This window comes from Urocitellus parryii, chromosome 11 (genome assembly GCF_045843805.1).
Source record: "Urocitellus parryii isolate mUroPar1 chromosome 11, mUroPar1.hap1, whole genome shotgun sequence".
NCBI lineage: Eukaryota > Metazoa > Chordata > Mammalia > Rodentia > Sciuridae > Urocitellus > Urocitellus parryii.
Window position 1 is genome coordinate 51,361,873 of NC_135541.1, and position 27,204 is coordinate 51,389,076.

Sequence of the window (27,204 nt, forward strand, 5' to 3'; positions counted from 1 at the left end):
GTCCAAGACTGAATACTCCATGAGAAATGAAAGTGGTCATTGTATTAGTATGCTGGAGACATTCAGAATCAAGTATATATATAGAGAGAGTTGTAAAAGAAGATCTGTTGTGGGAATTGGCTGATACTGTTATGGAGGCGAACAAGTCCTATTCAATGCCATTTGTAAACTTTAGAATCAGGAGTGTTGATGGTTGTAATCCATCCAATCTGAGTTTGAAAACCTGAGTACTGTGAGAGCTGATGTTATTCTTATTTCAAGGTCAACAACCTGAGAACCAAAGAAGGAGCCACTTGGATAAGTCCCAGAGTTTAAAAGCCTGAGGCTTTGGTGTCCAAAGACAGGAGAAGATGAATGTTCACTTGAAGAAGAAAGAAAGAGAGAGAATTCTTCTCTTTGTGTCTTTTGTTCTTTCTATTCAGGTCCTCAATGGATTAGATGATGCCCACCAGCATGGGGGAGGATGGAGCTTCTTTACTTAGTCTATTGATTCAAGTGCTTCTCTTTAGAAAACACATCCACAGACATACTCATAAATACTGCCTCACCAGCTATCTGGGCATCACGCAGCCTATTCAAGTGAACACATAGAATTAACTATCACAATCAGTAATAAGAGTGCTTGCACATATGTACCTCTCCATAGGTTGGTCACAGACGAGCCAGTACCAACACCAGTCGGACCAATAAACTCCTAAAATCCTGGCATATAAAAACAACTAAAATAATTCTCAAGAAAACAGAGTAAGAATAAGGGAAGTTTTTGTAAGTTTTTATTTTTTTAAGTTTTTGTACATTTTATAAAGGTGAGCCAAATTAAAGTTATTATGAAAATTGCAAGTCTGAAAAACACCTCTGACTTCACCAGATATTGGATTCTAGAAAGGATTTAGAAGGGACTTTTTAAAACCTGTGCCCATTTTATCAATTGACCTTCTTTTGTAGAGTAACGTGGATATTGAAAAGGATGAATAAATAAATCAATATTTTTACTACTAGTTTTTCACTGAAGATAACTGTTTTTAAATCTGATCATATGATCAAAGGATTCCTAGACCAAAAGAAACCATTTAGAAGCTTATTGAAGATAAATCAGAGCTCAAGCCCAGTGAAGAACCTATCTCATTATTGAAATTAGAACCCTGAATGGAAGCCCTAAGAAAATACAAGGAGGGCCACTTGTCATCTCAGGTGTGAGGATATCTTGAATAGATCTCAGACTTACAGAAAGTGTCTACTGTCAACTTCCCAAAGGAACAGCTGAAAACTTATTAGTCAAAGAAAGCTAAGTGTATTTAGTGAAGTAACAGAGAAAACCATCTAGTCAGAGTCTTAGTAGTGTAGAATAAGGACGGTGAGGGAATATTTTTAGAGTTTTGGAGTCTGGGCTCAGTGATTTTAAGGTGGGTTTTGTAAGATAAAAAAATAGTTGGGTTGGTTCATAGTATACACTATTATAACTTTATAATTGTTGAACACAGCAAGGCAAGTGTCTCCCCCACCCCAAAAAAAGTATTTATTGAAATCTAGAAGTTATTCAGTATCTTTTACAATGTCACCAATGATACTGTATTACAAAAGCCTGCCTTCTCTCCACCCTCTTGTCACTCTGATTTACATGTTGAAGGTATATTCAAATGTCTGGTATTCTCTGAATATTCTTTAATTTTCAAAAGCAGGACACAGAAGTTCTGTGTTCCAAGAAGCACCATCCTAAGAATGGGATTTGTTAAAATTTATTGGTCAGTGAAAGCAAGTGTCTTGAACTAGTTTTTTATAAGTAAGCAAACTTTTGCTACATAAGTTTTTTTCATTTGCTATTAAGTTTGAGTGAAATGTTTAAATTTTATATAATTCACAGTCTCATCTTCTAAAACCAACTATTTCCTAGAGAAATAACATTGATTTTGGTATGAGTGCCCCTAGCATTGTTAATCACAGAGATAAACACTTATATTGCTTTCCATTGTTAGCATTAGTGTTGTACAAATACCTTAGAAAACAAATTGGTAAAAAAGGATTTATTGTAGCCTTAATTTGAATCTAATGATTTTGAAATTATCTGTGCCATTTCTTCCTTCTATTAGCAAGAATTACTATCACATAAATTACATGCTTTTTAGAAGAAAAAATATGTCCTGTAAGTTCAGCATAGTGTGAAAGTATTACTTAAAACATTTTCTTATTTTGAAAAATTCATATTTTAAATGGCAAGTCTCAGCCTAGATCCAAGAACTGGTGTACTGGATGATGATATGGTGCCATTTGAGGTAGGTCACATTGGATTACTTTTGTTAATGGGTGTAATAAAAATGCACTGGCTATTTTTCATGCTTGGTGGTTTAGCAGTCTGCCATGAATAGTTACGCTGTACCAACCTCTTGGGTTAACCATTTATCTCTTACTCCACTTAAGAATGAGCCCTTGGAAGTTTTTAAAACTTCCTTTGGGTGTTAATTCTTGAATAATTCTTAAATGGTGAGATTCCAATTCAGTTAAGGATTTGAGAATGATACCATATTAAATTAGACCTCTAGATAAAAAAGGCTATATATTTTATTATAATTCCTATATGAGAAAAAGTAAATCTGATTTATAAGGAATACAATGTGTACTTTGGTTCATTATATGTATTAAAAATATCAACAAGCCAAATAACTAAGAGAATTGGTAATGTATATTAACATAATTTGAGCATAACTTTCTCAGTTATGTTTAGAAATAACATATAATAACAAATGGCACAGGTTAAATTTGTCATGGGAGGATTCAATGCCTTTTTGCCATTTCCAACTTGAGCACTAATTATTTTATTATTTCAGCTTTTGTACTTTAACTTGCTTATCCGTTAAATAATTAAAACAGGTTTGCTAAAAATTACATAGAATAGGATTATAAATCCCTGTGAAATGCCTCATAAAACAATGATAATTCAGCTATTTTTCTTTTCCTCAATAGATTACATAATTCTGTGTTTATAAACATATACACTATTTTCACTATTTTCTACTATATGAGAGTGAGAACTGAAATTGTCTACGTATTTCTATATCAGCTTCTTACACCTTTTCATGGTTTTAATCCTAATCTTACTTTAAAATGAATTATTCTACTTGTCATATCTCAATGGAATTCATACACTAATTTTATTTTTTCCATTAATTGAAGAATCACACTCTCTCTTTTCTGACCCTTAACAATATTTTGGGCAGCTTCCACAACTTTCTGGTCACTTTTTAATATTTAAAATTTCAGTCTAGTTTAAAACTTCAGTCAATATCCCTCTTTCCCTTCTGCTAGGACCAGCCAGGCCAACTCAATAGGTAAGGGGAATGATCCACGTTTTGTTCCTCCTCCTATTCTTAAATGACTTCTCCTCCTATGAATTAGGTCATGGAAGACAGATAAAAATGAGCAAGGGCCTCTTAGTGATCTGGCTCCAATCAAAGTACTGGGTTGAAAGTTACTACATCTTATCTTCTTGCAGTACCCTGTAGGGGGAGGGTGTTCATTTGCTGGCTTTCTTTGGGGGCATAGGTGTAATTACTACAGAGGAACCTAAAGGAAGGGTCTTTCACTCCTTTATTCTTCAATAACAGAAATTCCTTTTTAGCCCATTCTTCTCTAGCCTCCCTCAGTTATTTCCCTAAAGGAATAGCCCACATCCATTTGCATTGCAGGTCCTATTTCCCCAGTGTTGAGTAATGTCTCCTATGATTGATTAGTCATAGGAAAATCTTATTCCTTTCTAAGTCACATGGTGGATACAGCTAAACTACACCAATCCTTCTCTCTGTTTTACCATCACTCTCAAATTCTTTGCTATTATTACTCAAGATGAGAAATTAATGTCAGATTGGTATAAGCAATTGATAGAAATCCTAAGATTGTGTAATTATTATGTGGTATCCCTTTACTTTTTTATTTGATTTGAGAGGGAGATAAAGTAACCCCTCCGCTAGACTATGGAGTGTCTTCTCTGATTATATCAAAATCAAATCAGAAATTTAAAAAATAACCCAGAATACCCCTTAGTGTTTTAAATTAAACAACACATTTTGAAGAAATCTCATGCAAAAATTATAGAATATTCCAAACTGAATAAAAATGAAGATATGTCAAAAATCTGTGGGATGCATCTAAAGCAATGCTTAGAATAAAATATCTTATTGTTTCATTGTTTCATATAGGCCACCTTGAAATATATTTCATGTGTAGTTGTGCATACATGCAGTTTGCATTATGGATAATGTTCTATCCTTTTGGTTTCAATTTTCGTGTAGTTTTAGATGAAAACTATGTCTCTTGTAAATAGAGAAAAATGGACCTTGTGTTCTTTAACCAAACAAGTTAACTACAGAAGTCTATTAAATATTAAAACAAGAAATAATATCAATGTTAATCAGACTCTTTAAAAAATACCGAGGACAAAGTACCAACTAATCCTGATACCAAAACATTATACTATAAGAAAAGAAAATTAGAGACCAGTGTCTTTCTAGGGAACAGACAGAAAAAAAAAAACTTAAAAAAATATTAGCAAATTGAAGATAGCAATATGATTTATAAAGGAAAATATATTATGGATAAGTGAAGTTTATCTGAGGATCAATATTGAAAAATCAGCCAGTTTAATTCACCATATCAGCAGAATAAAGGAGAAAAATCATATGATCATTATAATAGAGGCAGAAAAAGCATTTGACAAAATTTAATAAACTTTAAATAAATATCCTTAACAAATCCAGAATACAAAAGTACTTCCTTCAACAAAGGAATCTGCAAACATCCACAGATAACATTATACTTAATAAGTAATTGAATGCATTCTCCTAATATACGGAATAAGACCAGAATATCTACTTCTGTAATTCCTAAAAGTTTAATATACACAAATTAATTGCATTTCTGTATAATAGCAACAAAAATTTCCAGAGTGAATTTTTTAAAAGTTGCATTTAATATAAAATTAGATGTAAAAGGCGAACCTAGTAAAAGGTGAAACTTCACAACATAGAGGCTCAGTCTTCAGTTCTGGAAAATTGCCTTGTGTTTCCATGGTTCTTCCATTTTTTGTGTTCTTTTAGGAATTTCAGTTTGTGAAGACATTTGACCTAAATTGATAACACTAATTATTCATTTCTCTATTTTTTCAACTTTCTGAAAATTTTCTTTACATTTTTATCATTGTTCACATTTTACATATCAGGCAAATGGGACACAGATAATATAAATAGTTGTCCAGAATCACTGAGCTAATCAGTGTTTGAACTGCTAACAGCAGGCAGTCTGATTCCAGAGCACATAATCTTAGACCCTTCACTATACTGCCCCTTTTAGAAAACTCTTTTGTAATGAACAATTTAATGGTTAGTGAATACATGTCTTACAAAAAAGAGAAACCACTAGAAGGTATTACTACACATTCAGAGTACTACAAGAAAAACAAAGATAATTTTATAGAAACGATACTATAAGAGTTCCTGATTTTGTTTTAGAACTATGATAAATCTTAATATCAAATTGATTTTTTTCCAGTGAACGTTTCGAATAAAATTTAATGGAATTTTTTTCTTGTCCCAAGTTCCAAAATCCTCAAGGTCAGAAGCTATGTTAATATTAAATTTTAGCTCTCAGAGTGGACATTTTATAATAGTTTGTTAGAAATGCCTCATCACTGACCTTCTAAAATGTTCAAAGTCATATTAGCTATATAGATGATTAAAAAGATGTACACAGTGACCAATTGGACAGCATGTATATAATTAGGCTTTTTTAAGCATAAAATATGGATAATACATATCATATGTTTTAAATTTCACTTTGGTAACTATAACAATAATGTAGAATGGCTATTAAAGTGCTAGAGCATCATATATTTATTTTACTTTATTTTTTTCATCTGCTAAAAGGTGTTTGAGAAAAGATATGAAGATCTCATGAATATTTTTGCATAGATTTCCACTTGTAAGCCATCACTTTACATTTTTCTTCCATTTTTTAGGAGCAAAGCAATAAAATAAGTATAAATAAGCAAACCCGTTGATTTCAAAACATTACAATGTATGTGTTGGATACATCACACTTATAATAGCACTAATATAAAAAGGGTGCTAGGCAAAGTTAAATGTTGAGTTCCAGTTTGATTTTTTTTTTTTTGAGCATACCACAAATTAGCTATGAAGAGAGAAAAAAGATGGAAAAATGAGACAGAAAACAAATGAACATATTCTGTAAACAGGTATTCTCATTGGCTGTTGATGTCATCTGTTACAAAGAGAAAAACTGCTATAGCTAAAGAAGGAAATATTGACCTTTGGGCCTTCCTATTCAATGCATCTATAATTTTGGTGCAGTCCTGGCTCCCCCTTTATCTAGTCTCCAGCTCTGAAAATTCTGTGTTAATTTCCCAACAGTGATGTTGAACCTCTACTATAGTGCTCATTAATCATGGCTGCACTAATACATTTGTGGGTGCACTTTTAAATGATTTGACACTGTCAGAGTCTTTCTTGGTAAGTCTGAACAGGACTTAGTAATCTCTAATTTTATTTTTGAGAAGAGTCTTGCTAAGTTGCCCATCCTGGCCTCAAATTTACAATTCTCCTGCCTCAGCCTCCTAAGTAGTGTGATGACAGGTATGCACCACCCCACCCAGCTAAGAATCTCTATTCTTAAGTTGCTCCCGTCATTGAAATTGAGAACTGTGGGTGTTACTTTTAGAGGAAGCCAGAATTAAAGTCCACATTTCAGAGCCTCTTTATACCAATCTAAAAATCTGAGGAAGAAGAAAGAAGGGTCATAGTAGATAACAGAATTTTAAAATATATGTACCTCCCAGTAGGGCATTATAAACATAGGTCAAAAGACACCTGTTAAAAATATCAGAAAATCTTACCTTACAAATTTTTCAGTCTTCTACCTATTCCAGGTATTAGAGGGACAGAGTCTTAGAATTAAGAGAAAAATTCTACGTCACTGTAGCAGAAGTATTTTGTGGAAATGAGTCTGTACCCAGGTGAACAGCAATTGGGCCAGGAGTCAACCACACACTTTGTCTGAAATCCAGCACTAGGTAAGGGTGAAGGGGATACTTTAGAAAGTAAGAGAGAAATTGTTATCTTGAATAGTCAGTGAAGAAGAAGAACTCTAAAAATGACTTATATGAAAACTCTCAAATATTGGATGAAAAGTTATGGCTGTAAGAATAGAAGTAGAAAGCTCTAGGTTGGAATGGGGTTGAGATGGAAAGACAATAGACTGTTATTTCAGCATTTTGTTTTAATTTTTTTAAATTTTTTATTTGTTTTAATTAGTTACACATGACAGTACAATGACCTTGATATATCATACATTTGAATCAAATGGGATATAATTTCTCATTTTTCTGAGTGTATAGGTTGCAGAATCATATTAGTCATGCAGTCACATATATACACACAGTAATAATAATGTCTATTTCAGCATTTTAGTTCTATTACTGCCTTTACAGTCTACCCATTTAGTCTTTATTAGTTTTATATTTAATACTTATCATCATGTTTAATCAATTTCTTTATTATCATTTTTGCATCTTATTTTCCCTTCCAGGCTTAATTTTTTTCTTACAATACTTTCTTTCAAGATTCTGTGAAGCAGAAGCTCAAAACTTCTTAATTAAAATCTTTTATATTTTTCTCTTGGTCTTGAGTCATGTAGATGTAAAATTTTAAGTTTTCACTTACTTTTTTCAACACTGAAGATATTTTCAATTCTGACGATCATGCCAGATGAGAAATCTACTACCATTTTGATTTTGGGTTCTCTGAAGACTTTCTGGTAGCTTTAAGTAACTTTTCTTTTGAATGTTTTATATTTTTACGACAATTTATTTATGTGCAGATTTTATTTTATTTATTTTTCCTGGAATCTACGAGATTTTTTTTATTAGAAGCTTACATTTTTATTTACTTCTGGAATAATCTCTGTCAATTCTTCAAATGCTACTTCAAACCTATTATCTCCTTCTCACAATCCTATTATATGTATTCTAGGTGGTGTGATTTTTCAAGACAAACTTTCATGTTCTTTTCTCTTAAGCCATTTTTATTGAAACTTTCTACTTACGTTTTATTTCATTAACTATATACTCAACTTCTATTTGCTTCTTTTCCAAATTCTCCTGACCTAGCTAGTCAGCTAGATGTAATTCAGATATGCACACATAAAATTCAATGCTTCTCTGAATAGGTTTCTATAAATACAAATGACAATTCCTTTAATATGAATTTTTTTAAAAAGTTTACAACACCATCCTTGTTTCAGATTTATTTCAAGGAAATGTAATGATTCAATTTAAAAAAATGTATGGGTTAGATATGTTTTCCAACATAGGGCTGGGCCCCCTATGGAAATGGCATGTCTCCAATACCAATCCTGACCCTGCCTTCATCTTGTTCAAAGGCCCAGGCAGGCTGCCTGGAGGTGCCCCTGGTGTGGCAGGAGTGCAGCAGCTGTCCACTAGGCAGAAAGACATGATAATGTTCACTCTTTCCAGCTCCGGGTGTCTTTGACCATGAAAGAAAAACAACCTTTGTGTAAAAAGACAGTATTTAAACACACACACACACACACAAAAAAAAATTCCTCTTATTCTGTTTCATTACTAGTTATGTTATATTGTCCGAGCTACTTTACCTCTCTGTGACTCAGTTTATTCATGTGTACAATGGAAATAATAATAGTAACTGCTGTATCTCATAAAATGCCTAAAATGGTACCTAGTATGCAACAAATCCTCCAAAATCGCTAGTGGTAGTTTTTCTTTAATTTTGAAAGAAAAATTATAAGGTTTTCTCTTGGAAGTTAGGAAAAAGATGCATCTTTGCTGAACCAAGATTCTAAGCAGGATTTCAGAATCATGGAAGAAAGGGAGTTGAGTGTTGGAATGGTTGATAGGCCTCAGATTTTAAAGATCTGTGTATGACACATAAAATATGCTTAAGTAACTAGAATATGAGAGGCTATAAAGGTTCTTAAAGAGTTACTGTACATATATAGTCAGATGCATCTTTTATTATTTTTTAGGAAAAAAATGATGCTAGCTCTATATAAAGGGATTGGAAGGCATTTGTAAGGGAGAGTAGGAGGAATTTAGAAAGCTTTAATAGCCCTTCAGGACAGCTATTAACAAGGACACTACTGGTCCATAAACCATTATTGTGCTGATTGAAAAAGACCCCTTCCTTCATGCAGATGTAGCTACCTGCAAAGGGATGTGGTTTGAAGAAGGGATTCCTAAGTCAAGCATTCTTATGCAGATAACAAACTGTCTCTGCCTTATGCAGGCAGCCTTAGACTTTGCTGAGAGCTTGACTAAGGCTAGAAAGCATGGCTTAAATAATAAGATAAATTTCAACAGAAAATTCTTCACAGGATAATCCTTGGACTTAATGACGGTCACATGAGGATCAATCTCACTCCTCAAGGAGATTTAACAGATATGAGTAATGACATACAAGTATGAAATGAAGGATTTCAAGATACACATTTTCTAAAATAAATATTAATTTAATATTTCTCCACCCTGTCTGCTAATGAAACTCAAGGACATAGCATAACAACATTATTTTTATTTTGTGATCTTTTTTTCTTTAAGTAAATTCATTCACTACAACTTACTATTAATTTTATTTCTTTCCCATAAAAAGAGCAAATTTATATTTTAAAATGCTTTGGAGCATTCTTAAAAAGATTTCTCATGTAAAAATAAGCATTTCACCTTTGTTAAGAGAGTGATACATTGTTTCATACATCTAGAAAATATTTGTAGGTCTTCTGTGAAAGGTTTAATTTTTTGATACATGTTCCATTAAGATTTTTTATAATCAGAAAATTTTAATTCTTTCTTTTTAAATGCACTCTGAGGGCTTCAAGTTTTCAGATATTCTGGTAGAATTTGGGAGCACACTGCAGCATCATTAGTTTGGCACTGTTGATAGCTTACCTAATTTAATGGGTATATCCCAGCACATTTTTCACTTGATTATAGCTACTCTGATAGGAATGCAATCCTCATATATAAAGTTACAGCAGTAGTGACAAGCATAGATGTCAATTCCAAAATTATGGACTGAGGCCTCCAGCTAAATCATCCCCTGAGACAGCTTGGCATGCCTGGATTCATGAAAATAAGTGATGAATGTCAACTCTTTCTAATTAGGTGACAAACTAGAGGAACCATCTGAATATAACTAACTTTTGGCATAAACTTAGAGATAAAAATAATGGTAACTTTTAAATATTGTATTCATTTTATTCACATACTTTCATATGCACATACCTATATAAAGAAACAGAATATTTTAAAAAGTTGGCTTTTGAGGCAAGTTTAACCTAATTTTCAATTCAACTTATGATAGCTGGTGGCAGGGGGGGAGGGATCTCATTACATTTGAAAGAAAGGCTACCATAACCTAAGAGTTGAGACCAAAATTATACATCCTTTTTGGACATAATGGAACTTTGAAAATCCAATTTCATCTTCCAATTCAAAGATATATTTTATTTGCCTTGCTTTATCTACCAAAGTTAATAAAAAGCATTTGGAGATAAATTAGCTGAATAATTTATTTTAAAGTCAAAAGCACTGCTGGGGGAATTGATGTTAGGAAGATGGCAAAATAGGAAGCCCCAGTCCACAGAAACACAAATTTAGTAATAATGTATGGAACAAAATACCATTATGAGAATTCCAGAATTCAATTAAAAAGTTAGGGCATCCCAGATGAGCACAAAGCAGAAAATATAGGCATTTAAACAGGAAAGAAGAGCCATTTCACTTCACTTGCATGAACTCATCTCTCAAGCCAACATATCTCAGCACCAGAAGATACGCACTCTTGTGCATCACTTCTTTGTCAACAGAAAGAGAAAAGTAAAACTCTCATCCAAATTTGCAGTTCTTTGGAAGACTGCCCAAGGGACTGCTTTTTGTCTTGCTTCATTCAAAGTGGTAGAGCTGGCATACTGTGGGTGCCTGGGACTCAAGGAACTGAGAACAAGGAGGTGGGGTGTGTGGCTTGCTATAGCCAGAATGTGTTGATGTGAACAGAAGAAGGTGTACAACTTGAAGCCTTTTCCTCAAGAGGGAGGGAGGGAGAGAAGTGGAGAGGAGATCCTATGTTCCAGTTCTTTGGAGGACTACTTAAGGAACTGGTATTTGGCTTTCCTGATATAAGGCACTGATTAGGAGTCAGTCTACTTTGTATGCCTACTGACCACTGATCTTTGAATCAAAGGAAAAAAGAGAAGTTTACTGTTGTAGAACCAGAGAATTTTTTGTTCTGCAGGGTCACCACCTGAAGAAATTATGAGTTCCTGAAAAAAATTGGCAAGCTTTTCACATTGAGAAAGCACACACCCAGGTCTAGAGAAAATGCATTCCCCCTAAAAAAAAAAAAAAAAAAATCATCTCAGAATCCCTTAGAATCTCTAGCGTATTTATGAGGGTTAGCTTATTAGGAAGCAGTCTGTAAAGAATGATAGAGGTGACTAGTTTTTCAAATGCATAGATCCCAACACAAAGTTGTAAAGTACATGAAGAAATTTATTAACAGCCCAAAGAGAAGAACAAAATGAATCTCCAGATACTGATCTTTGATAAATGGAGGTATATGAATTACCTGCAAAGACCCTGAAAGAAACATTATAAAAATGTCCTGTGCATCCAAGAAAATTTTGTATGTACAAGAACATATATAAGCCAAGAGATAGGAGATATAAAAATAACAGAGATTTGAACTGAAGAATAAAATAACTGAGAAATTCAGCAAGGAGGATCAGTAATAAACTTTATTAAACTAAAGAAGAAAATCAGAGAATTCTAAAGACAGGCCATTTCAAAATATACTATCAGTGAGACAAAAAGTAGGTGAAAATTTAATGAAGACTAGAGGATTTATGGAACACCAGCAACTGGACAATATATGCATCATGTTCTAGAAGAAAGAGAGAAAGGAACAAAAAGTCAGTTTAAAAAAATAATGACCTAAAATCCCAAATCTGGGAGGAAAATGGAAATCAGGTTTATTAACTCAGATAATAAGCTCCATATAGGATGAATTCAAAGGGATATCAGCATTGAGATGCATTATGATACACTTGCCAAAGTTGAAGACAGACTTTTGAAAGAAATAAGAGAATAGACACTTGTCATGTACCAGGAGGCCTCCACAAAATGATCAGTAGATTTCTTAGCAAAAACTTTTTGGACCATAAGATGATGGAATGTTATATCCAAAGTGCTGCAAAGGGGGAAAAAAAAAGCTGCTAACCAAGCATAATGTAACCAAGAAAAACAACAAATGCTTTAAAAATCAAGTAGAAAAGGAAAACATTCCCAAATGAAAATAAGTTGAGGGAGTTCATCATAACTACACTTGCCTTCTAAGAAATGTTAATAAGATTCTTTCAAATTGAAAAGCTACTGAACAGCATCATAAATAACATACAAGAACTAATAAGTATACCTAAAGATATGGTAATGAACACAAAATATAGCAATCTGTAAATTGTGACATCAAAAGCAAAGTGTGGAGGAGGGATAAGTGTAAAATGTATTACTATGCCATTAAAGTTAAATTGCTATGAATTTTAAATGGATAGGTATAATTATAAAATATTGTATGTCAGCCCCATGATGACCATAAAACAATACCTATTGAAGTACACAAAAGAAAATGAGAAGGAATCAAAGCATATTCTTACAAAATAAATATAAATAAAAATATAAAGAAATAAACCACAAAGAAGACAGAAAAGGAAGGAATAAAGGGACTAACATAAGACAAACATCAGACAATTTAATAAATGACAATATTAATTCCTTTCCTATCAATAATTACTTTAAATGTAAATGAATTTAAACCAAAACACCTAGTATCTGAATTTATTTTCTTCAAAAGATAGCACCCCATGACATGTATAAGAGAATCACTTCAAATTGTAGGACACACATAAGCTGAAAGTGAACGGATGGAAAAAGATATTTCATAAAAGTGATAACCAAATAAGAGTATGGATGGCCATTCATAGTTTAGACAAAATAGATTTTACTTTAAATTTTTCAAAAGAGACAAATATAAGACAGATACTTTCCCAAGAAGATATAACAGTTATAAGTAAATATGCAACTAATATCAGAGGACGTAATTATGCAAACCAATCCTTAACAAAGCTCTCGAGAGAAACATACAGTAATACAATAAATGAAGGAGATCTCAATGTCCAACTCTCAACAATCTATAAAGAAAATATATAAAGAAAAACAAAGAAGTTGAACAATGGTATAGATCCAATGGTCCTAACAAATATGTAGAGATCATTACACCCAATAGCAGAATACATATTCTTCTCAAGTGTAGAGAGGTCATTCTTTAGGATAGATTGTATGTTTAGTCACAAGACAAGTCTTAAGAAATTTGACAAGATTTAAACTATATCTATTTATTTTCCAATCACAAGGGATTGAAATGCAATTAAGGGTAGAATAAAAACTGAAAAGCTCACTGACATGTGGAAATGAACACATTCTTGAGCAACCACTAAGTCAAAAAATATATCAAAAGCAGGGTTAGAAGATAGCCCAAGAGAAATAAAAATGGAAACACAACAGACTAAGACTATGGAATACTGTGAAAGTAGCAGAAAAAGGAAAGTGTATAGTGATAGATACCTACAATGAAAAAGAAAGATCTATAGTCAACAAACTAGTCTCACATTCCAAAGAACTAGAAAAATATGGTCAGTCTAAATCCAAAGTTAGCAGAAGGAAATAATTAAAATTAGAAATAAATAAAATAGAGAATAGAAATTAGAAAAAAATCAACTAAACTAAGGGATGTACAAAGATCAATAAAAATAACAAAACTTGCTAGATTAAGAAAAAAGACAAAAGGTTTCAGTACATAAATTCAGAAATATAAAAGGAAAGCATTAGGGAACACTCTTCAAATCAATTATGAAAACAACATTATTCTGATACCAGAAAAGAAAAGACAGAAGAAAACAAAAGTATAGGCAAATTCTCTGAAAAATAGAGGTGGAAAATTTCCTGTTTAAATATTAGCAAACTTAACTCAACAGTACACTAAAAGAGTCACACACCAAGACTAAGTGGGATATATCCTGGGAATGAAGAATGTTTGAACATAAGAAAATCAATGAAGAAGATATATCACATGAGCAGAATCTTGATAGATGGAGAAAAATCATTTGAAAAAAATAACACATCTTTATCATAAAAACGCTGAGAAACCTAGGAATAGAAAGAAATTAATTCAACATAATAAAGGCTCTGTATGGCAAGCCCACAGGTAACATCATATCAATGGTGACTTACTGAAAGCTTTTCCATTAAAATCAGAGACAAGGTAAGGATGCCCACTCTCCCTACTTCCTCAACCTAGGAGTTGAGGAACTAACTAGAGCAATTATGCAAGAAGAAGAAATAAAAAGCATCCAAATAAGAAAGAAGCAAAATTTTCTATGTTCCAAGATGATATGATCTTTTATATCCATTTATATCCATTTCATATACCATTTGTTGAATAGGTTGTGTTTTTGAATGGGTTTACTCTCCTTTCTCCATTTTTTAGTATTGGCACCCTTGTCAAAGATCATTAATTTTATTGTTATTGTTGTTGTTTGTTTGTTGCATTGCTGGGATCCAACCTAGGATCTCATGCATGCTAGCCAAGCACTTTACCACTGCGCTACACCTCCAGTCTTTAAAGATCACTTGAATGAATGTACAAGGCTGTATTTATGGGTTCTATATTTTATTACATTGGTCTATATATCTGCTTTATGCCAGTACTATAATGTTCTATTACTACAGCTTGTGTTTTGTAAAGTAGGAGGTGTCCAGTTTTTTCATGAGATTGTTTTGGCTATTTTGGGATCTTTTATGTAGAAAACCCTCAGAATTTCCACACAAGCAAGGAAAACTGTTAGAATTAATAAGTGAATTCAGCAAAGTTGCAAGATACAAAATCAACATATGAGTCAGTTGCAACTCTATACGATGAACAATCAAAAGTAAATTAAGAAAATAATCCATTTACAATAGAATAAAATACTTAGGTGTAATCTTAAGCAAAGATATGTACAATGAAAACTGAAAAACATTTAAAAGAATTCAAAGAAAACACAAATAAATAGAAATACTCCTATGTTTATAGACTGGAAGACAATATTGTTAAGATCTATACTAAAATTTCTGCAAATTCTGTGCAATCTCTATAAAAGTCCCAATGGTATGTATTGGACATACTTTTTTTAAAAATTCTCATGGTTGTGTTTTTTACACGATAAAAAAGCATTGTGGAAAAATTATAGATATTTTACTAAGATCCTTATATTTGTGTTAGAAATGATCAAAAGATCAAAATATAAAAAACAACTTCAGAAACAATAATAAAAATGTGAATATTTCAAATTCATGTCATTGGTTTAATTCACTGTTTTTTTAATTGCATCTTCTTTTTCATCTTCCAAAATTGGCATTGTAACAACTTATGATAGCTGTCATTGAAGTTGGCAGTCTTATCACACTGATCATGTGCCAAACAGTCTTTAGAGGTATCTCTATATCAATTACCTTATGTGATAATGATAAGGTGAAGAAGTTACCTTTCTCAATATAGACAATGTACTTTTTCAATTTAAAAAAATTATTTCTGAACCTTTGCTCAGTTTATGTCTTTTGTGATTACAGGTTCATTTTTACAAAGATGATAACTCCTCCTGGCCTATAAGGAAAGTCAAACATATTATCCTTCTACAAAAAAAGTGAAGGAAAAGTTAAGACCAGTTAATAGTGAATGTGGCAACTTGCCTGACATATATTCACCATTAATGAATGATAAATTGTTTTAATAACAAATTGGCTATACTTCTCAGAAATAAAATTAATTTTTAAAAATGCATTTTAATGATGAAATATCAAAATCACTCAAACCAGTTGTGTTAGCCAATATTTAAAATAGACTGGCTATGATTTAGGAACCCTGTTGCCATTCATCATAATGGAGGTTTACTTCTAAGATGGTACAGTATTCTATATCTCATAGCTAATTGGTGTCATCTAGCCAGTAAGCAAATTAATCCCTAGAGCAAGTCAGGCACTTCAAGAAAGCTGTGAATTGGTTCAGATTTCTCTGATAAATTACTACTTTACAAATATTTAATGGAGTTAAATAAAGAAATTCATGGATCTTACATGTATGCTTGGATATAGTTACTATCAAGATATTTGTATAGGTAAGGGATTATATTCATGGACAAAGAGAAAATACAATAAATCACCCCAAACTGTCTCAAAAATTAGTCTGTTTTAGTTTTCTGTTCTTATCTCCACTACATCTAGTAACAGAGTGCTGAGGCAACTCAGACTCCACTGCAGGCTCCAACTTCTCACAATGTTCTGCCCAGCCATTTGGCTTTTGTTGCAGTATTGCTGGTCTGTTGAGTTTACCAACTTTATCACCATATCCACGTTAAATATACACACAAAAGGAATATGCAAAATGAGGAGATACAGAGAAGCCAATAGAGACTGTCCAATGGCTTTTGCAGAAAACCCTGGTGATTTTCAGCTTATAGCCTTTTAGCCTGGACTGGGTCACATTGCTACTCCTAGATTCACAAAAAGATGTGAGATAGGTGTTTGCCATTTAATCACATATTCCCTAGAACAAAGTTGAAACTTTTAGTAAAGAAGAGGAAAATGGACATAAGGCAGCTAGCATTGTCTTCAAAATAATTTTGGTGCTTGACCATACAGATTTAATGCAATTCTGAGCAAAATTCCAATGACATTCCTCATAGAAATAGAAAAATCAATCATGAAATTCATCTGGAAAAATAAGAGACCCAGAATAGCTAAAGCAATCCTTATCAGGAGGAGTAAAGCAGGTGGCATCCCTATACCAGACCTTAAACTATATTGCAATGCAATAGTAATAAAAACAGCATGGTATTGACACCAGAACAGTCTGGTAGACCAATGGTACAGAATAGAGGACACAGAGACTAACATAGAAAACTACAGTTATCTTGTATTTGACAAAGATGCCAAGAACATGAATTGGAGAAAAGATAGTGTCTTCAACAAATGGTGCTGGGAAAACTGGAAATCCATATACAACAAAATGAGATTAAACCCCTCTCTCTCACCATGCATAAAAATCAACTCAAAATGGATCAAGGACTTAGGAATAAAACCAGAGACCCTGCATCTAATAGAAGAAAAAGTAGGCCCTAATCTCCGTCATGTGGGATTAGGCGCCAACTTCCTTAATAAGACTCCTGTGGCACAAGAATTAAAATTAAGAATCAATAAATGGGATGGACTCAAAGTAAAAAGTTTCTTCTATCAAAAGAAACAATCTGTGTGGTGAATAGGAAGCCTACATCTTGGGAGCAAATCTTTACCCCTCACACATCAGATAGAGTACTAATATCTAGGATATATAAAGAACTCAAGAAGCTAAACACCAAAAAAACAAATAACCCAATCAATAAATGGGCCAAGGACCTGAACAGACACTTCTCAGAAAATGATATACAGTCAACAAATATATGAAAAATTGTTTATCATCTCTAGCAATTAGAGAAATGCAAATCAAAACTACTCTAAGATTTCATCTCACTCCAGTCAGAATGGCAGCTATTATGCATACAAACAACAATAAATGTTGGTGAGGATATAAAAAAAAAGGTACAGTCATACACTGCTGGTGGGACTGAAAATTGGTGCAGCCAATATGGAAAGCAGTATGGAGATTTCTTGGAAAATTGGGAATGGAACCACCATTTGACCCAGCTATCCCTCTCTTCGATCTATATCCAAAGGACTTAAAAACAGCATACTACAGGGACAGAGCCACATCAATGTTTATAGCAGCACAATTCGCAAATAGCTATCTGGAACCAACCTAGATGCCCTTAAATAGATGAATGAATTAAAAAAAAATGTGGCCTATATACACAATGGAATATTACTCAGCAATAAAAGAGAATAAAATCATGGCATATACAGGTAAATGGAGTTAGAGAAGATAATACCAAGTGAAGTTAGCCAATCCCCCCAAAAATGAATGCCAATATTTTCCCTGGTATAAGGAGGCTGATTCATAGTGGATAGGGAGAGGAAGCATGGGAGGAATAGATGAACTCTAGATAGGGTAGAGGGGTTGGAGGGGCATGGGATTATTAATGATGGAGGTATGTGAGAATCATTACTATCCAAAGTACAGGTATGAAGACATGAATTGGTGTGAATATACTTTGTATGCAACCAGAGATATGAAAAATTGTGTTCTATATGTGTAATAAGAATTGTAATACATTCTGCTGTCATATATAAATTAAAAATCATTTTTGTGCTTGAATAAAAATGTTTTGGCACTTATTTGTATATTACCGGTAATTGACAAAGGAAGGATATTTTCATTCTTCATTTTATAAACTAAAGATAACTTGCGATTGTAACCCACAGAGTGCAAATTATTTGAAATATATTTGTACCTACTGTTAATGCTTTCTGTAAGTAAAATCATTAAATCATTAGTGTATGGACCAATATTATAAATAAGAATATCCTGATTTAATGTTAAAGACTTGAAACCCCACATGTGCTTTAATTTAATTATTGAAATTAATGCTTACAATTTACATTGATTTTCAGATCAGGAGCCCTTTGAACAGCCTAAATTCTTGATTATACCTATAGATGTCTTACATGTGAATGAGAATACCTGTTAGTAAGAGAGCATGTAAACCAATATACTACCATGGAGCTTCCTACTTGTAAAAGTAATAATAAGTGATTATTTCATTTAGGTTAGATACATATAGAAAGAGGAGGCAAATGGGCCAGTGAGTGTATTTTTTTTTTAAAGTAGAAAGAAAATCAAGAATTTGAAGCACTCAGTACAATAATAATAAAAGTGAAAATGTCTTTTTTACTATTCTTATCAAGTTTTGAAAAATAATCTATAGACATTACCCCAAGAATTGTTGAAAAATTGATTTCTTAAATTTACAAGATGTTATATTAACACTCAAGTTGACTTACTGGCTTATGTAATAATAATAAGCTAGGTAATAATATGAACAAAATTTTGATGTTTCAAGAGGGGGAACAAGGTCTGATGAGTTATCCTGCAAATAGAAATTGTTATATGACATTTGCTATATGAGTTTACAGAACAAAGGCAGATGAAGGCTGTTTGAATCAACACAGTTTGTTCAGTTTGCATATGTGGGTGATAACTGTTTCTTCTTGACTAGCATTTATATTTCCAAGTAACTTTATTTCTGAAATACATACAAACTTACACTTAGAAGTTTAACCATCAAGTTTCATGTTATCAAAGTTTATGTCAGCAATTGTTTATTTGACCTTCACTAATTTTTTTATTATTTAAATTAAATTTATTTTAAACAATATATAAAAACTTAAGAACTGAACATATTAATGGGGTAATATGCTATTTGGATAAATTTATATATTGTATAATGCTTAAATCAGGTTAAACATATCTGTCTCCTCAAATGTTTGTCATTTCTCTATGATGAAAGCATTCAAATTTTTTTCTTCTTTTGAAATTTGTAGTGCATGGTTTGCTACAGTAACCCTACTGTGCAATAGCACACCAGAGTGTCTCACTACTGTCTAGCTGTAACATAGTACCATTGATCAACCTTCCCCCATCTTCCCTCTCCACTCCTCTGCCCAGCCTCTGGCAACCACCATTCTGCTCTCAACTTCTATGAAATCAACTTTCTTAGATTCCACATATGAATGAGATCATGCAGTACTTGTCTTTCTTGGCCTGGATTAATTCATTTGTTGCCACAAATAATAGGATTGCATCCATTTTTACAGCCAAATAGTGTTCTGTTGTGTTAATGTATCGGATTTGTTTTATCCATATGTTAATTGATGGACAGGCACTTAGGTTGTTTCCATTTCTTAGCTATTGTGAATAATACTGCAGTGAAAGTTGGGGTGCAGATTTCTCTTTGATGTATTGATTCATTGGCTTTGTTTATGTTCCTAGTAGTGGAATTGCTGGATCTTGTAGTACCTATTTTTAATTTTGAGGGGAATCTTCATAGTTTTTTTTAAATAATGGCTCTACTGTACTGATTTATATTCCCACCAACAGAATATAAGTGTTCCCTTTTTGCCACATCCTTGCAGTACTTGTTATCTTTAGTCTTTTTGATAATAGCTATTCTTACTAGGGTGAAGTATCTCATTATAGTTTTGATTTACATTTTCCTGAAGTTAGTTATGTTGAATGATTTTTCATATTTCTTTTTGGCCATTTGTATGCTAAGACCTGTCTACTTAGGTTTATTGACTATTTTTAAATCAGATTATCATTTAAGTGACTTTGATTGACTTTGAGGCTACACTGGTGATTGTGGCTCAGTTTCTACTCCCAAGGAGTTGGTAGTGGTCTGGTGAATATCAAAGATAATTCATAGTAACCAGGATCTCCGATTCCTGAGGCCAGCATTCACACTGCATTCTAAGTGAAAGATGCTTCCCCATGTTGTTATAAAGAGAAGTCTTGGGCTGGAGATGTAGCTCACTTGGTAGAGTGTTTGCCTCACATGCACAAGACCCTGGGTTCAATTCCCAGCACTACACACACACACACACACACACACACACACACACACACACACACACACCAAAGTCTCTGGGTTAACCAAGTTTACATCACAATATTTCCTTTTCAAACATGATTAGAAAATGAGATTTTTCTCAAGGAGAAAAATGTTACCTCATAATGTTTTTAGGACTAAAAATATATAGGTATTATATAAGTAAATAAATTGTAGTTATTAAATAAGTATTTTCCAATTCAATTGATTAACAGTGTGGATTCTGGAGCCAGGTGGCCTGAATTCAAATTTAGTCTCTGTCACTTTCTTGGTGTGAGTGACTAGAAGGAAGGTACGTCTTCTTTTGTAAAATACTGACCTCATTAACCTTCACAGGGTTATTGTGAGAAGTTAATGAAATATTTAATTCATGTAATCATACATTTTGAATAAATTTTGGATAATAGCTGATTCACTAAGGCTGGTTTTTTGGGACTTATGCTCCATTTTATTGAATAGTTTTTGATGGACATTTTCAAAACATTTTTATACATTTTCCTTGCTTTTTAAATAAAATAAATGAATTATAATTTAATTTTTTTATTTTTAAGTATCCTCATTATAAACCTTGATATTATACTATAGTAAAATTAGCTCACATTTAATTAGAGCTTACTGATCATTAACTATTCTTGTAAGCATTTTGCATGTATAAATTCATAATTCTCATAACAAAGTTTGATATTCTGAGATTTAGAGATTTTGGTTTTGTATTCTTATTGGCTTCCTTGCATAGTCAGTGGTGATTCAGAATTAGTTTCTCAATAAATTAATAGAATATAAGCAACATTAATACATTTAGTATTTTGCAATTGACACGCCTAAGCTCACAGTACCATTTGACATTAGTGTTTCTCAATTTTTTAAGACTTTGTTACTCTCAGTAGAAAGGGCATTTATATTATGACCTAAAGAGTTACCTTTATCCCACCACAACTGTAGCTATTTGATTTACCTTCTAATTGAATCATTACATGTGATACTTGAAAAAATTGTCATCAGCTAATGCAATAATTTTTTTAAAAATCATGTCTGTCAAAATCTTTTAAGATCAATCTAAAAATGTCCAATGTAATAAAGAAACTGAGAGTTAAGATATTATTTTAAAACAGGATTATATTTTAAAAAAATCTTGACATAAACCCACACCCGAGTCGGCCTGTCTCACACCTCAATCCAAAGTGACAGACGTAAGCCCAGAAAACAGTACTTCCTCTTGTCAGTAATCAGACCACAAAACCTCATTTAACAAAATAATTAACCTTTAGCACAAAAAGCCTAATTGAGACACAATCTGTTTTATTTTTTTGCTACAGCTGTCATTTAAAAAAGTACCATGAATTGGATAGCTTAAACAAAGAAATTTATTTTCTCCCAGTTCTGGTTGCTGGAAGTCCAAGATCAAGGTTCTGTTTGTTTGGTTTCTCCTGAAGCCTCCCTCCTTGGCTTGCATGTAGCTTCTCTTTGTGGCCTCATGTGGTCTTTTCTCTGTGTATACATGCCCCCTTTTCTGTGACCAGATTTTCTCTTTATAAATATACTAATCAGATTGGATCACAGCACACCATAACAGCCTTGTTTTTTATTATTTATTTTTAAAAATGACAGTGGAATGCATTACAATTCTTATTACACATATATACCATGATTTTTCATATCTCTGTATATCAGCCTTGTTTTTATTGTGTATTTAAAAGTCCTACCTCAAAATATTTCATTCCAAAGTCACATTCTGAAGTGCTACGGGTCAAAGCTCCCATATTGGAATGTAGGGAGGGCACAATTTACCTTATAGCCCAATCTAGATTGGATCACTTTTCTTTAAAGCTCCTGATTACTAGATATGAGACTTTAGTTAAAATGAACCAAATAAGTAGTAAGAGGAACTGTCATGTTTAGTAATAGGTAATGGTTTTCTGATCAAGAACCTGCTTATTATTTTAACAAACGTAGAAAGCAACTTATTTAAGTACAAGATTTAAAAAGTCTTTGTTTAGTGATGAGAGATATTTTAGATTAGGCCACTAAACTGATATGTAATTTCTTATTTATTTGTCTGTTTATGTAACTTTATACTTTACAAATGCCTATTTACATAATGATGACAGTGTAGTAGCAGATGTGATTCTAGGCCAAAGGCTAATAAATCATACATTTTCCATTCAGTGCTAGCAAAGTAAGTTCTGGTTGATTATATTTAGAGTCTTCTAAGTAAAATAATATTGCTAAAAATATGATAAAAGAAAGTATACACAAGAAACAAGGGTTGTTTTATTCATGATCATTTTTGTCTTCTGACTTTTCTATTGGAATTGAGCAGGATTTTAAAGGGAAAATAATGTTTTCTGTTTTTCTTCTATATTTTCAGATAGACTCTTGTTGGAAGCATTCATGATATATATTGTTTTAGAAATTCGGTTATCAGTTTTCTTTGGTGCATATTGCAGTGTTCATTATTATAGCGCCACCAGGCAAATATTCCTCAATTCATTTTGTGAAATATCTGATTGAGTCACAAATGTTCAATTATATGCACTTATATGTACAACTGGGCTTTTGTTCATTCAGTATCCACTCAGCTGCTATTTTCAGAAGGATTAATGTGCCAGAAATAGTGCTAAGCACTACCCCTTGTTGTTTTATTATTTTTTACATAATTTCCCTAAGCAAACTCCAATTTATCTTGTCCACATTGGGCAATAATTCCAGTTTTTACAAGTAGTTTTTCCCCAAGATTATGTTAATTTCATGGTCCTCAAAAATTGGGATTTCACAGACCAATGATATGGCTTTTAAACTAAGATATACCTTTATTAAAGCAGTAATAATAAATTTACTATCTATTATGAAAACCATTTTATGAGAAGGAACGTCTTAATAGCAAAAATGATGCCTTAATGAAACACATGGTAAGTTGCTTATTTTCTCATTTCCCAAGTGAAAATTTTGTAATCAAACTTTGGGAGTCACTGATCTATAAAACAGAAAAGGGAAAGAGAAACCATAAATAATGAGAATACTAATTTGAAATCCATATATAGAATAGCTCCTTTCTTCTAAACATGTCAATACTTTTGTAATTAAAATCTCAGAATAGATTGTTGTGAATATTTGAAAGAATGACATTTAGTTCATTTAATAAATATAGATAAGTAGAAAAAAATTCTTTTTAAAAATTGTCAGATCATCTACTCATGGCTTTAATATTCCAACAAGGCTCTTCAAGTCATTTAACAAAATTTATAACATAAACATTTCTCTAAACATTAAAAAGTAGACTCTCAAAAGGGTTTTTCTGTTGCACAGAAACTTCAGATCCTAAAGGTTGATCAATGTTGATAAATGCCTATGATTTTAATGATAGTAGAGTTAATCAGTTATACTGACAAGCACCAAAAATTACTACATGATCCTTTTCTATGTCTTAATTATTTAAAAAAAGTAGATGAAAGAGGGAAGGAAAAGAAGAGAAGGAAAAAGAAAGGAAAAGACAAGATTTCAATATTCAACTAGAAGCAAAATCACAATGAAAATCACAATGATTCATTATGTGTAGAAACCCACAGTCAGTTATAAACCTCAAATTTGATCCTTCAGCATGTGTGTGTGTGTGTGCGCCCGCGTGCACACGTGTGAACACACACCCATGTGTGCTTCTGGTTACTGACCTAAATTCACACTGACCTAATTTCCTCACGAGCATTTCTTTATTACTAATGGTGATAAATATTCTTGAGATATGATTACTCTATGATTAATCTGAAAGACTGAAAGCATAATAATATTTAAAGTATAATGACTAATCCAGAATATTTTAATTATATGAGACAACAATTTACTGGAAGCTTAATAGAACTGTCTTATGAATAGATGATTTTATGTAAAGAATTACCAGTGCTTCTAGATATTTCTTATGCAGAGGATTCTTTCAGAATGACATAAGTAATCATATAAAGACTATTAGAGGGTTATCTATGTTGTTCAATTTGAAAAGTACTGTGAAGACCCCCCAAAGGCCTTTATCTAAGTGCTGTGGTTCTGACTACCACAAGTAAAATGTGTGCTATGTTTTCCTTCTGATGTATCTTGTATGTATAAAATATTGTAAGGGACAACATTGAATTAATTCACCAGAAATGTTATTATCTTACCTAAGTCTGCAGAGAATGTTGACATGATAAAGGACGTGATGAAAATTAACAGAAGGAGACTGGAGGGCTCATGTAGACAGATTTTCTTCCTATTTAAAAAGTTTGTCTTTTAAATAGTCATGCTGAAATAATCAGGTTTGCCATGTTATCTTTCAGACTGTTACTTTGTTTCAGGGCCTTCACCAGAGTCACAGGCTTATTTATCTCCTTGCTTCCTCATAGAACATTTCTGCCAAGTGAAATAAATTATTTTGATTTATTAATATTAGAGAATTACAGAAATCTCTTACTTTAAAATCTATATGCTTCTTTATTGATTCTTCCCAATGTTGCCTCATGACCGCTATTTTTCAACTCATCACTATTATACTAATGGTATGGGCACTTAATGGCTTTTACTTGACCCTCAAGTACTAATATAAATGCTTAGCAATATTATTCTAATATAATACAAAAAATTCAGGGCTAATAGAGGTCTTATAGTGTAGATATTTTAGAATCAGTAAAATGTGAATCCTGTCTTCTCTGCTTCCTCTCTATGCCATTCCAGGCAACTTATGTGTTCAGCATTTCTAAGGCTAGTTTATGATATTTTTAAAATAATGGCAGTATCTTAAATAATTTCTATTAGCTCCTGTTGCTTTCTTCCAAAATATATTATCATGAATTTGTTTAAAAATATGTGGTTTTCATTATTGTCAGCATGAAACACTAAATGCTCTAAATATCCTAAATACCCTACTGTCTCATGAAAACAACTTAAAAATGGATAAAATATAAATTAAATTTCTTTAAATGTGTTACTGCACTGGCTAGAAAATGAAAAAGTAGCCACAACTTAAACCCCCTAGAAGGTGGATAAGAATTGAAGATAAAATTTATCCTAAGGGTATCTGATAAATCCTTGGGACTGGTAACTCATATTTTAGTGACTGCAAGTCATCCCTCAGTCAGGAAATGAAGATTAGACATTCTTTGGAGCAAAATACAACCCAATGAGGGCCTCAAAGAATCCTTAAAAGTAAACATCCAAGAAGATCTTATATTAAAACCACAAAATACACAAAGAAGCCAGAAATCATAAGAAACCTATTGCTGTATATCAGAGTCAGCAGAAAAGAGAATCTGAAGAATCATATCACAAATTTTTCAGATACTGGAATTTTCTAAAATGCATATGTTTCAAGAAATATGGATGGAAATATGAGAGAAAATGACAGGATTCTATGAAACTAATAAGGTTGATTTGCCAAAAGGGGATAGGCAGAATTAAAGAAGCCAACCAGGCATGATGTCACATCTGGAATTACAAGAGCAGGGCTAGGGAACTTTGACCCTGCATGTTCAAGGGAACCTAGAAAAGGAGAGTTCACAGTACACTGAGAGAGTTATCTCTGCAGCTGTAGCAAAGGAGCCATCAGTGTTGGAAATAGCACATTCAACTAGCTATGGGGTACAACCATTCACATTTAATTCTCCATCTACCAAAGGCAACTTTCAATAAGAGATGTGACATGTGGACATTTTTAGATGAACAACAATTGAGATGGTTTAAAAATTGCCTGAAATTTAAATTGCCTTTAAATTTAAAGAAAAAAATTAAAGGATGATGTTCAAAATTAAGGTAAGTGATCAAAAATAGAAGATACAATAAAAAGACATTAAGCAAATATTAAATATATGGATATATCAAGACACAGAAATCATTATTTATGAAGTACAAACCATAAAAATTAGAATGAAAAAGGAAAAAAAAATCATACTTCCGAAGAAGGAAAGAAAGGTAAAAGAGAAAAATCTATGAAAGTAGAAAGCATAAAATAAGATAGTAGACATAAATCCAAACTATTATTAATAAACCTGACAAAGGAAATTACATTCTGCTTAAATCTGAGTGTTTTATTTAAATGCTGGATTTAAAATATCCATCAATACTTTCTTTCCAAGAGACGTAGCTCAAATAGGAGAAACATAGTAACCATGCCAAAGTATGGAAAATTGTATTGTAGGCAATTCTAGAGATACTGAAATTGTATCATAGACATAATTTAAAGCAAACAGTAAGAAAACTTTTATTTATTAAGACATTAGAACTTATATATGTTAAACAATAAAGTATCAAATTATATAAAACAAAGCATGTCAGAACCATAGGAAAAATGGACAAATTCACCATTGTATTGGTGAAAGTATTCGAATTTCTTTCTCTACTTAATGGAAGCAAAATCAGCAATACTTGGACTAATATACATTGTTTTTAAAGCACATGTGGAATTTTACAGTTAATAAACAAGTAATTCTGCAAAAACGAAGATGAAACTGATGTGGG